The sequence below is a fragment of the Pygocentrus nattereri genome, chromosome 29 (assembly GCF_015220715.1).
Source record: "Pygocentrus nattereri isolate fPygNat1 chromosome 29, fPygNat1.pri, whole genome shotgun sequence".
In the NCBI taxonomy this organism is placed as follows: domain Eukaryota; kingdom Metazoa; phylum Chordata; class Actinopteri; order Characiformes; family Serrasalmidae; genus Pygocentrus; species Pygocentrus nattereri.
Window position 1 is genome coordinate 18,238,225 of NC_051239.1, and position 13,194 is coordinate 18,251,418.

The following is a 13,194-nucleotide window of genomic DNA, read 5'->3' on the forward strand; positions in this document are numbered from 1 at the left end:
GCAGTGGATCTGCTGACTGTCAGTTAGATGTAGGATCCGATCTTCCTCCAGCGCTGAGAGGCAGTGTAGTTCCGTTCAGTTCACTGAGCCGATTCTTTGCAATGAATCAAACCTCCAACTCAACGACTCACCGATTCACACCCGTTCGCGATCTGATATGCGTCCACGTAGGCTCATATTTCATAAAGTGTCAGGTATACATTTTAAAATATACGTTTATATATGTGTACGTATCAAATATTGGACATGATGATGAATAATATGTGGATCGTACATGTTGTCTGATATGTGGTTAAATACATCAAAGTACTGTTATAATTGTTAGAAAGTTATTTGTTTGCTTTTGACTATTAAATTATTCAAATCTTTTCACTTCACTAGGAAGTAGGTGGACGGAAAAGATGATGTATCAAGTCTTACGCTCCACAACACAACTCTGGCAAATATGAGTAATTCATGCCATGTTATATAAATAATGTTTTCTACCATAAATAGCTAAATATATGTGTTACACATACACTCACCGGCCGGTTCAGTTGCTTGTTAACACAAACAGCTAATCAGCCGATCACACGGCTGCAGCTCACTGCATTTAGGCGTGTAGAGGTGGTCAAGACGACTTGCTGAAGTGCAGGCCGAGCATCAGAACGGGGAAGAAAGGGGATTTAAGGGGCTTTGAACGTGGCGTGGTTGTTGGTGCCAGACGGGCTGGTCTGAGTATTTCAGAAACTGCTGATCTGCTGGGATTTTCATGCACAACCATCTCCAGGGTTTACAGAGAACGGTCCGAAAAAGAGGAAATATCCAGTGAGCGGTCAGTTGTGTGGACGGAAATGCCTTGTTGGTGTGAGAGGTCAGAGGAGAATGGGCAGACTGGTTCCAGATGATAGAAAGGCAACAGGAACTCAAATAACCAACCAAAATCTCTGAGGAACTTTTCCAACACCTTGTTGAAAGTCTGACATGAAGAATTAAGGCAGTTCTGAAGGCAAAAGGGGGTCCAAGCTTTTACTAGCAAGGTGTACCTAATAAAGTGACCAGTGAGTGTATATGTTTATACATGTTGATATGTGGCTGAAATGTATGTCAGATGAAGAGTCATATGTGACAAATGAAGTTGGATAGAAGGGAAATCCTTACGTGATACTATATGTCATGTATTTGTAATCCATACATTATGCCATATATCAGATTTTAGTGTGGGAAGTCAAGCCAACATTATTCTCCTGCTACACATACAGTGGCTGCAAAAGTACTTGGAGAGTACTTGGGGTTGTGATGTTTACAATCTAAATATAGCCTTTTATTTACTTTCCAAAACCAGTGCTCATACCCTCATCTTATGAGTTTTCATATATAATGTTGACAACAGTAAAACCATGATAATAAAAACCTTTTCTAGGTGCAGCACCCTGGAGTTTCAGCCACACTCACTTCACTGCTGTTTAAAGTCAAACACAAAGCAATGCAACCTCAGTAAACATGGACAGTAGAATGGATAGTACTGACGAAATATGAGTTTGTTTGTTTTATGAAGTAACCCCAACCCAAAGAGCTCCGTTAAAGTTCACCAATGATCCAAGTGTCCAAATACATTTTGAGGCCACTGTATAACGATGTTCAGTTTAGCGAAGAAAACCGGTGCTGCTACTTCTGCTCACTTTTGGAGTCACGCTCGGAAAACGTGGACAGAAAGAAGAAAGTTCTTGAGAGCAAGACACAGGGGAGGCCATGGTTCTACTGCAAGAAGTGCTCTTTTATTGAACACCAAGCAGAAAGGCACATACAAAGAACTGAGCTCACGGGGGAGGTCGCCACGAGCTTCTACTCCGATATAATAACACATACATGTACCTTTAAACTAACAGACGACAACATCAGCAACATGAAATGTCCCTTTTGCGGGGAGCGCTTGCCTCCCCTGAGCCTCTACAGCAGCATGAGCCAGTAGCGGGACTTTTATTGTGTTGAGGTTGGCTGGTGGTGACCTCCCACGTCAGTTCAATGCACTGTACGCGCCTTAGTACTAGGTGTTGAATAAAAGAGCATTTCTCGCAGCAGAATCGTGGCCTCCCCTTTCTTACTCTACACCGACACCACGACATGTTATAATGTGGTACTTTACGTCAAAACTGTAAAAAGATTTTCATTCTGATTTCATTATTTCACCATTGCACAGCGCTCGGTTCAATAAAAAGGGTTTGTTTATTATCCGGACATGCCTAGTAAAAAGCCTATGTGCTTCCATTGGCACACTTAAATCATAGTGTTATACTAAATGAGCAAAATTCAGATATCAAACCGAGTCAGATCTACATAGTTTTCCCCTGACAGCAACTGTAGTTGATTAGACAAGACATGTGAGGTGTCCAAAGTTTGCTTCTTGACTTGTGCACTGAAGTTGCAAGGCTAATGCAACGAACTGGCAAATAGGAACTCATGGCCATCGCTTAAGTATCATGCAGAATGCATGTCTAAATACACGCTGCTCGCCTCAAACCATGTTCAGTTGTTTTGTAAACTCAAGTAGACTTGCTGAAGTGGTTTCTGGCGCTGTAAGACTTATTGTTATCCTTAAAAAAAGACAAAAGTACAGTCAAAACAGAGGCTTCAAGGTGGCTTCAAAGACCAGGCCCAAAGTTTCGTTATACATTTCTATGACCTAAGAATAGCCCAGCCAATTTGCATAGTTACTGAACAACAAGTGCCATATTTTAAAGTGTGAAGCCTCTTTAGTAGGCCTTACTGCCTGATGAAATCACGTTTATCTGCCAGTGATAAGTGATATGATGGTGATACGTAATTCATTTGATTACCTTGTAGAAGTAGCTTGCATGCCCTTTGAATTTCTAAGCTGAATGGTCGTACACACAGGACTGTTCTCGTGCTGTTTGTTCCGAATCTCAAACTGAGAAGGCTGAAAAAACAGATAAATAAAATACCTCTGTACTGCTGTTCAACCACTGAACAAACAAGAAGGCCTTGCTAGGTAAATGTTTCGCAAGGCCAGCCAAATTCAAAACGGCTGGACTGTTTTCTTTCCCACAGAGACCTTGTTGTGGGATGCATCCTGGTTTTGCATTGTGTTGGTCATGTGACGGGTCTGGAACAGGATATCCTGCTGCTGAAATAGCCAGCACATGCACTAATCTAGCGAGCCATCCATTCATTCTGTTTCACGGCCAGCTTCCTTTGCACCTTAAACTGAATGAGATGAGACGAGAAAACTGATCCCAGGTCTGTGTCAAAGGCCAGCAACAACCTGTCGACGCCACATCCTGGCCTGCAACAAAATCAGGACTGAGGGTGGATTCGGAGTCTTTTAAACCAGAGCGGTTTTTTACCACGGTGGTCTTAGAGGACTGCTCATGTGAGTAATATGCCTGACCACTTTGCTCGAAAAATGACCAATTGCACATAACCGAGGAACTCAGGGTGTCCACAGTACTGAGCAAAAGACAGAGACCACTTTATTTATTTAATTTCAAGCCAAAGCCGCCCTTTATTTGTTTTTCAGGAGATATTTCTGAGGAGGTTAAGGCCCGATCCCGTTTCTTATCTTCACTCCTAAGCCTTGTTTTCGAGTTACAAGGGATAGTCGTTGAAATTTTCCCATACGAAATGGAACAACCCTCAAATAAAAAGATCATTAAAGGCTACTGGCGCTGCTCTGTAGACGACCTTGCCAGTCTGCAGTGATAGCAGAGGACGGTAAAGTTCAGCTCCTCACTGCTGGGCTTTAGTGGGGTGGGGGGGTTAATTATTTATTATCACCCACCTCTAATTCTTCAGTGATATGAAGCTATTCGCCAGCTTCTCGTTCAAATTTCCCCGTTCCACCTTAAACGGTGCAGCAGTTACATTCTGGCACTTCAGACATCAGAACAGCTGGACTATTTAAGGTAAAGTGGGAAAGTTAGCTAGCTACCGAGATGGGAATTTGTAGGCTGGTAATGAAGAAAAGGCCTGTAATATGTTAAAATGACATTAAACTGAGATAACACAATGGTTATCGTCACGTTTTAAAGCAGAAAATACATATTTGGGTTTCTTTGCGCTCTTGCGCAGCGTTCTTGCTGGTTTTTCTTTTTCTTTCTCATAACTCTCTGTTTGTAGCCCTAACACTTCGCCCTACCTCTCTACCTCAACTACCTCAAAATTGGGACACCCTACCCCTAGGTGTGAATACGCAAAATACGGGGGTAAGGGCTAAGTGTTAGGGGCGAGGGGTGAAAAGGGATTGGGCCTAGATATGAATATGACCTGCACAAGGAAGAAGAACATCAAAGTGAAAATAAGAAAGAAAACTCAAGTTCAAAAAATGATTAAAAGTCATAAAGAAGCCGAGTCTCCTAACAAGTCTCGTCCAAGACCTGGTAGATCACTAAACCAGTCACCACCAGATAAACAGAACTTAAAGCTCTCATCTTTGAGAGGGAGAAGAAAATCAGTCTCCCCTCGTGAGTACCAAATGATGAAGGTTCCTCTGGGGTACCGCCTCAGTGACCAGAGGGCTCCTGCCCCAGTGACAGTTTAGGGACTTTATTTCTGAGAGTGTAGCTGTCGAGATGTTACTGAGAATGTTGGTGTTCTCAGAACAATGGACTGGCCACCCCAGAGCCCAGGCCTCTACATTACTGAATGTGTTTGGCAGATGCAGTTTTATGATCTGAGCCCACATGCCTATATTTTTTACACCCTTGCATCAGCAGATTAGCTCGAGAAAACATATTCATAGCATCAGGTCTGCTGTAATATCAGCGCTCAAGGATATGCACCAGCTAGCGTTAGAAATAAAGGTTCAGTACAGTTTTCGTTCATCATTCTCAAACAGTGAGAATGTTCTCTCAGTGGTTTTAAGGTCTAGTCTGGTTTTAAGGTCTAGGTGAAAAGTATTTTGGTTCAGTTATGTTCCCCGACTAAAGGGACTGAGAGGACTGAGATGTACCCTCGAAGGTAGACACAAGTGGTACCTCCCCAGTGACAGTGATGCCACCTTCATTTCTGAGAGTGTATCACTGTAAAGCCGTGTTTAATGCAGAAACCACAATGTACGCAGACTTATTCTCTTTCCTATTTATTCTAGTTTAATTTTACATTTGAAGCTTCTTTCTTTCTATAGGAGAAAACATCCAGGCTAGAGAGTTGAGAGGGATGTGGATCACAACCTGCTGTCACTGTCATTTTGGTTTAGTTAGAGAGCATATTTGTTACTGAATCTCAAAAGGCTCCTCATTTCTGATATAGTGCAGTGCATACACTGCCAAAAAAAGGCATCATAGCAAGTGAAATGATCTTAAATCTAGTTGGCATAGCTAATATTTCTTCTTGTAAGCTTATTATAAGACTTTTTTTCACTATGTCTATTTTTTTGCAGTGTGGGTTTTTTTTTTTTTGCAATATGGCTTTTGCACCCAAACACTGCACAAAATGATAGATAGGATGCTTTGTGGCTTGGCTGACTATAAATGGCTTTCATTTAAGCGTGTAATTCACTGGTAGAAGGTGTTAGAAGTGGTAACGTGGGAATGGACAAAGTTTTGGGCTTGGATTTGTAACTGTGCCATGCTGTACTGTACTGACCTGTGGAAAAACACCATAAGAAAACTTTGGGCGTATGGAAAAATAAAAGAATAGAAACCTATGCCATGCATAGTTCACATCACACAAACAGCGGAGGCCCGAGCTCCAGTGTTTGTAGTCTATCTGCTATATTTAGTAGTATTTCAACATCTCCATATGTGTGGAGTGACATGTGGACACTGGGCATTTCTTGCACCTCGGTCCAATTAAAAAGTGAATTCTCCTCATCAAAAGGCAATCTGTCTGTCTGCGACTTTGTCCCGAGGGCAAACACACGCCTGTGTTAGAGAGACGCTGTAGAATAACCCCAAAGGGCGTCTATTCAGAGGAGTACAGCTATGAATTGCGAGAGGCTGGCCTCATTATCACCATTATTACATATTCGACCTAATTAACATAAATTACCATTCATCCTCATGCACAACTTTCAAAAGCTGTGACCTGATGGGGCTCGGGCAGAGGGGGAGTGTCAACGGAAAGAGGAAGAGTCGAGTGTATGTGTGTGCATTCGCACATGTGGTCTCTTAGCTTGACTGGACAAAAAATGGACATTTACCCAGAGCACACTGATGGTGGTATTCAAGAGGAAATGTTTTCATTTTCTGCATCAGTGTTTCCCTCTCATGAAAGGTCACTGCAAAGCTATTCCAGGCCTCATAGAAGCAAACCATATTTTCTTATCCTGCGATGATATTACAGCCTGTAGGTCACCACGCAAGAACTCAGCGATGTGGTAAGGAGTAAATGTACGCATGCTTGCCACTGTGACCACCTTCCCATATTCTTTACACTAGAAAGGTGTCAAATGGGTTCTTCGCAATGACACCACAGAGGCACCACTGTTCAAGTGTATGTATGAGTGAACACTTTTAAAATAACCTCCACTTAGGACTGTTTTGGTGCCCACCGAAAATATTTTGAGCATCTTCAGAGGTCATTTACTGAGGAAGACCCCCACTAACCAGTCTTCACGCCTCACTAACTACTACCACTACTTTTTATACATACTTTTAGAGCGGCACAAGGCAAAAAAATGTACCCAACTTCTTTGAGCTGCACGATAAAGCTGAACACCCCACCCTCCCCCTGGCCCGCCTCTCTTTGGTTTCCGGGTGCACCACTCATGATTAGGTTCTGGCACTAGGCCTGCTTTGAAGCAGCACCGCCAGGGGCTGAGAAAAGAGAAGAAGGTGTACTATAGTGTGCTGACAGTGAGATGAGGCATGAAGATGCAGGTAGTTACATGTTGTATCATTCATATAAATGATCATTATGGTTTCCTATCTCATTACTGTGTGAGCGAGGGACCAAAAAAGATTAGTTCACAAGACGACTGTGGTAGCTAACTTTCTAACACAGAGTGAAATCACGTTGTAATTCCTGTGTAGTTCCCAATGTAGGTCATTCAATTACAATTTCTACACTCCAAACAGTGTTTTCACCATTTTATAAAACCAGTAAGTCAGTCCAGGGCATGTGTTACAGTGATTTCATCCCATTTCGGCTTGTATAGTGCGCTAAAACACCATGACATGAAGATAAAACAAGAAAAACAAGAAAAAACCCAGAAGCTCATTTAGGCTGAAGAACATCATGAAAGCTCAGTGGATGTTATCCCAGCCATTTTTGGCAAATGTACATCATAAAATCTGTGCAATCAGTCAATTGTATTATTTTTACTGACATTTTTGGGTTTTGATGTTAAATGTCAGTGTAAACACAAAGCAAACCAGAACTTTTATATATATACACACACACACACACACACACACACACATATATATATATATATATAGCAAGTTATCTGATCATTCAAGTGTTCATGTAAACAGCATACTCTGATTTCTAAGATCAGATTAAGGCCTAGAAAGCCAGTTGAGAAATGCATTAAAGAGAGCTGGATTTCTGAGTGCATGTATACCCTTACTCTGATTTCTTTCCTTTTTCTAAATCTGAGTACATGTGACAACAGCAGCACTCACGAGATGGAAACAAAACACTTTTAGATCGAAGCTGAAACCAACCGCGTGCTTGACAAAGTGAAGGATTTAAATATTCTTCATCTTCTAGGCGATGCATGTTCACGTTTTCCGTTAAAGTGACTCAATGTTTTTTTAAAAAAGCCACATCTTATTCCGTGAGTTTCCGTGATTACTGCCCGAGTCATGTAGACCCAGAGTCTCCCTTTATTAGATTCCTCAAATTTGTGTAAACAGGTTGAACAAATTGCTACAAAATTAGATTTTCTGCAGTTGCAGATTATTAATGTGTGTGAACGCACTCAGTGTAGCATTTCTCTGCATTGGTCTGGACCAAGCGAACTGGTCTACGAGTATGAATGCAAAGTCCTAAGGTTACTAACTCAACAGTAAGCCTGAGGATAAAGGGATAGATGATTCTAGAACTCCAGACCTCCATTAAAAGGCCTTTAAAATATGTTTTCATCTAAAAATAAATCCATATGGTGGCTTTAAGTACTCGGCATCCATGCTACACTAAGCATTAGGAGGCCAGACGTGAAGCAGTAGTACATTTTCGTGCATGTGTTGCTGTGTTTTTTGGGCCGGTTCAACACTTCTGCTGGTGTGTTCACTAGGCTGGAACATCCCGGCTCCCATCTGAGTCAGCTGCCTACCGTCTCCAGCTGTGTGCTCTCTGTGTGCCCCACTCTATCTGTGTGTGTGTGTGTGTGTGTGTGTGTGTGTGTGTGTGTGTGTGTGTGTGTGTGTGTGTGTGTGTGTGTGTGTGAGGCTGGCGGCAGAGCAGCAGAGGTTATGTGGGTTATATAAAAGAGAGAGAATCACAGAGCCGGGGAACAACATCTATCACATGACAACTCTACTCATATCTTTCTCTCTCTCTCTCTCTCTCTCTCTCTCTCTCTCTCTCTCTCTCTCAGTGCTTCCTCATTCACTTTTCCAGTTGCAAGTTCACCATAACACGCTTCCTCTCACTTTGTCACTACTAAAGGAGAAGCTCCCACCGTTCACTTGCTCATTTTGTTGATACGTCAAGCCAAACGTTCAGCCATAAATGAAAGTGAATGAAAAAAGGCCCATCTAGCACTTTCCTCTTCTTGAGTGGCTTTGGAGCACGAGGGCTCCCATGAGGCTCTTGGGCCTTCGCAATATTCATCTGGCGAATCGTGCATTATTTAGAAGGGACGGTATATTTTCTGGCATCTAATTTCCCTCAGGTACATCAAGCATATGTTCTCGCAGTCGGACTCTGCGGGAGAGTATGTGGAGCTCCTACACGGACCCATGTTCACCACACACTGTTACACCGGCCAGTACAGTTTTATATGTGGATTAATCTACCGCTTTAAGTCTGCATTGGGCAGACTCCTTTAACTTTTACTGACCCTACACCTTAATTAAGTTTATTTTCTTAAAACAATAATTGAAAATTTTACTATGCCACTACTAAAACAGTCATTTCACTACCGAAACTTTTCCAAATGTGTGTGATGTCTTTTTCGGTAATGACCGCTATTTTTTTTTTAGCTAATTTTGAGCATAACTCAAAAATATTAGCCAGTGCATGACTAGCAAACACAGCTTTGAACAGCTGTACACACATAAAATTAGAATATGTGTCATTAAAACACCAATCTGTTTTTACTTCAAAGCAATGGGATCTAACTCTTCACCATGTGGCCTTGGTCTAAAATGTAGGGGTGTGGCTACAATAAGGCTCCGCCTATGAACTAAAATGCTTTGTGTTTTGTTAATGACCTGACTCAATATTATTAAATTCTTCATCAAACTTCACTTTAACATCAATGAAATAAGATATGTTTTTTAAAAACTGGGAAAAAATGTAAGTATTATTATCACAAGTTCAAATTTTGGGGTTAGGGTTTTGGGACAGACTCCTCCCCATAGAAAGTACCCTATGAATGATGATATTGTATATATTTAGCTGATTACTGTCTCCTTCAATCACTTTAATCACTTTTAATAGCACATAATCCAGTCCTTGGAACACTTTTATACTTTATATGGTTTATAAGAACTATACCTGGTTTAAGAATTACACTTGTAAAGTATGTAACTGTATATTGACATAGCACATATCGTCTGACAATTATTACAAGCAATATATAATAAGTCTCAAATGTTAAAATAGAGTGAGTATCTCTGCAAAAGAGCTGTCATACAAAGCAATGTTTAAGTAGACAGTAACTATCTACGGTGCCGGCTACTTGTGCAATAGTATATTATACACACTAAAAATATCATCGGCATCAAATTGAATCTGCTAAAATTCCAAAGAAAGGCCGTAAATCATATCCGCACATTGATCTGCCTTACGCGTCTGCATGATATCGATAGCAGGTTAACGTCTGTGTGGTTAATGGGCTGTTATGGCAGTGTGCTCTCATGGGAGAAATGTAATAAAGCCTGTGTTGACTCAACTACAGTGGAGGATCGATCAGACTGTTTGACTGCCAGGTTAATATTTAATTAGACCACATCGATTCTGCATGTTTGGAATTCCACACAGTTTCACGCTGCTAGTTGTTAAACAGTAACTTGTTAGAAAATAAAGGACACAAGATTTGGTTTCCACAAAGCCACTGGTATCTTCTTAGGGCTGAAGATTCTACGTTCACTTGCACGATAACATATCAATACCGCTTTATATTTACTCAGAGTGATAACATGTACAGGGATACAGTCAAGGCTACATTACCTGCACTGTGACCTCATGACTGAACACTGCAAGTCCCTTTACATTTTGTGCACATTTCATGGCAAATTGACCAATTTATTGAGTTACATTAACCTTCTGGGGTCTACAGGCATTTTTTTAAATTAATTTTTGCATGACTTCTTAAATTTGCCTTTAAAAACACTTGCATAACATGACATAACATGATACCCATATATTTCATATATATATATATATATATATATATATATATATATATATATATATATATATAAATATATCATCATTTGTTATCTTTGTCACTACTTTCCAAAACTGCTGCAGCTGTAAACTCTCTGTTCACCATTTCACAGGAGTCTCTGATACAGATTGAATGAAGAACGACGTGTTTTTCGGCATGATGGGTCAGTCCGTAGTGATTTTTCCAGCGTTTAATTGGTCAGTTTCACACAAAATGTAGACAGACACACATTCTGGCCTAAAATGAGAATTTAACATAGACAATAATGTCATTTGGTGTGTTACGCCATACTCTGTAGCACAGCATTGCATCCCTCAGCCTCGCTGGTTTGACAGGTTTCACAGTTTTGTAGCTTTGTTGTGCTATGAACACTCCTGCTTTGTCGATTTTAAGACGTTAACACAAGTTAACCCATGACACGTCCTTCACAGGGAACCAACTGAAATGTAAAATATGGCATTTTTCGCTAATTTTGTTACACAATTTCACTTTTTTCACAAATTTGACAAATTGGAAAAAAATAAAACGTGAAATATGAAACGTGCCATAACTTTTGCTTTGGCCCCTTTTCATGTTTTAGTTTTTCCTTATCTGTTAAATTCATGCAGTTAACAGTAACTGTTTATTAAATCATTTAACATGTTAGGAACTGTGTTTTCTCTGTAGAGGATACGTACCTAATATTATCAAACATCAAAAGAGTTTGTAATCTGACCAGGGGTGCCCGAACTTTGGGATATAGCTGCAAAGGCTAATAAATATGATAATAAATATCCTTTTAAACAGACCACACCCTCATGTGTCCACTCCACATGTGCTTGTCATTTTTCAGTAGTTCCTCCCACCTTCAAGATGCATCATCAGAATTGGGTTTTCCTGGTCTGTAAGTTAAGTGGTACATTTTTAATCCCACCTCCGCATTTAACCCATCCATGAAGTGAAACACCACATACACTAGGGGGCAGTGAGCACACTTGCCCGGAGCGGTGGGCAGCCCTATCCGCAGCACCTGGGGAGCAGTTGGGGGTTAGGTGTCTTGCTCAAGAACACCTTAGTCATGGACTGTCGGCTCTGGGGATCGAACCGGTGACCTGGTCACAGGGCCAGTTCCCTAACGTCCAGCCCACGACTGCCACCGGAAGATCTCTCTCAAGACCACTGTAGGAGGTAAGTAGGCATGTTTACAGCAGATGTAGTGATGGTTACATTATAGCAAGATGCATTAGTGAGCCAGTTTTGTATGTTGAAAGCCAACAAATGGAAAAAAAAATTGTGGTCTCTACATATTTATCATGGGAATCATTTCAAAGCTGCTGGTGTCTCTCCCTCAAATACGCATGACAAATATCCTTCCTTCTAACACCACTGAGTATATTTATAGACACGCATGTTAAAAGCGCTGTTGGGTTGCAAGCCCACCACCGCAGGATCTGTGTCTGTATGTCCGGGAACGCATGGATGGAGGGTATGTGTGTGTGCGTGTGCTGCGGATGCGGTGTCCTGCGGCTCTTGTGCTCTCTGACTTTTTGCCAAATGCCAGGCTCGTCGTGACTGACAGCGTCACTTTGCATTCACATTCAAATTTCACTTCCGGAGTCCGGAGTTACTTTGTTCTAGGTCCACAAGACTCGCTGGAGCATGCAGACAATCACTAGATCAGAGTATAGATGTACTCTCAATGTCTTCAACGTCCACTTTTATTTATGTACGATAGTCATGGCTGGTACTAGCTATGAGGGCCCGGGGTTTCTCCGGAAATTCAGAAGTAAATAAGTTTTTCACGTATGTCCATTTGTGAGATTTAACACAGAAACAGCTGCATTCTGATAATGCATTGGAGGAGCCAAGGGTCTCACAGGCTTACCCAATATTACCCAAGACCTACCCAATTTATAAAGCAGCATCTTTTAAAAGATCAGTGGGGGATCCAGAAAAGTTTACCTGGGGAGGTAAAGTGGGGCACTGACAGCAACTCTCCTCTTTAAGGCATAAACATCTGCCCCGCAGCAAAGTGGAAGGAAATGACGTGGCAGGAATTGTGGGGTGGCATCAGGGGTGGCCGATTATATTTCAGGGTGGGGGAACGAACCATACAAGCCACCTCTTTAAAATCACAGGTTTAAGATTGGTTTTCTGTGGTCACTGTAACCGTATTATGGCTAATGACATTCAATACGCTCTCTGCCAAGCGCTGCTAGCTCATCATGCTTTAATCTAGCTCCAGCAGCTGATCTGTTTAGGCTGCAGGCTCCATAGGGATCTATTTAGTGGTCAGATGAGAAATTAAGGTTGTAATGTATTACCTACTTAAAACATATTACAACAAGCATGAGGACGTTCACTGTTAACAATACTGTGACAAACATAAATGACAAATAGTCAAAATTTTTATTTGATAAATTTGCCCTCATGTAAGCCACAATCAGGCCTCAAGAATAAAAATGCCAGATAACTGCTGGCTAAAAAAGTCAAATAAAGAGCCTGGGGCAAAGCGTCATTAACACATTAACCTGTACTGGAGTAATGGTGCCAACAGCATGTGTGTCTGGAGCACTTTGACCTGACAATGTCTGAGCTGCGGGCCTAACAGGGCACCACTGGGCAAGGGCACCTCTGGCGTCACAGACATAATTCTTTCTCACACACAGCCTAGAATGGTGCATTTCACATCCAAGCCATGACTTTGCTTACAT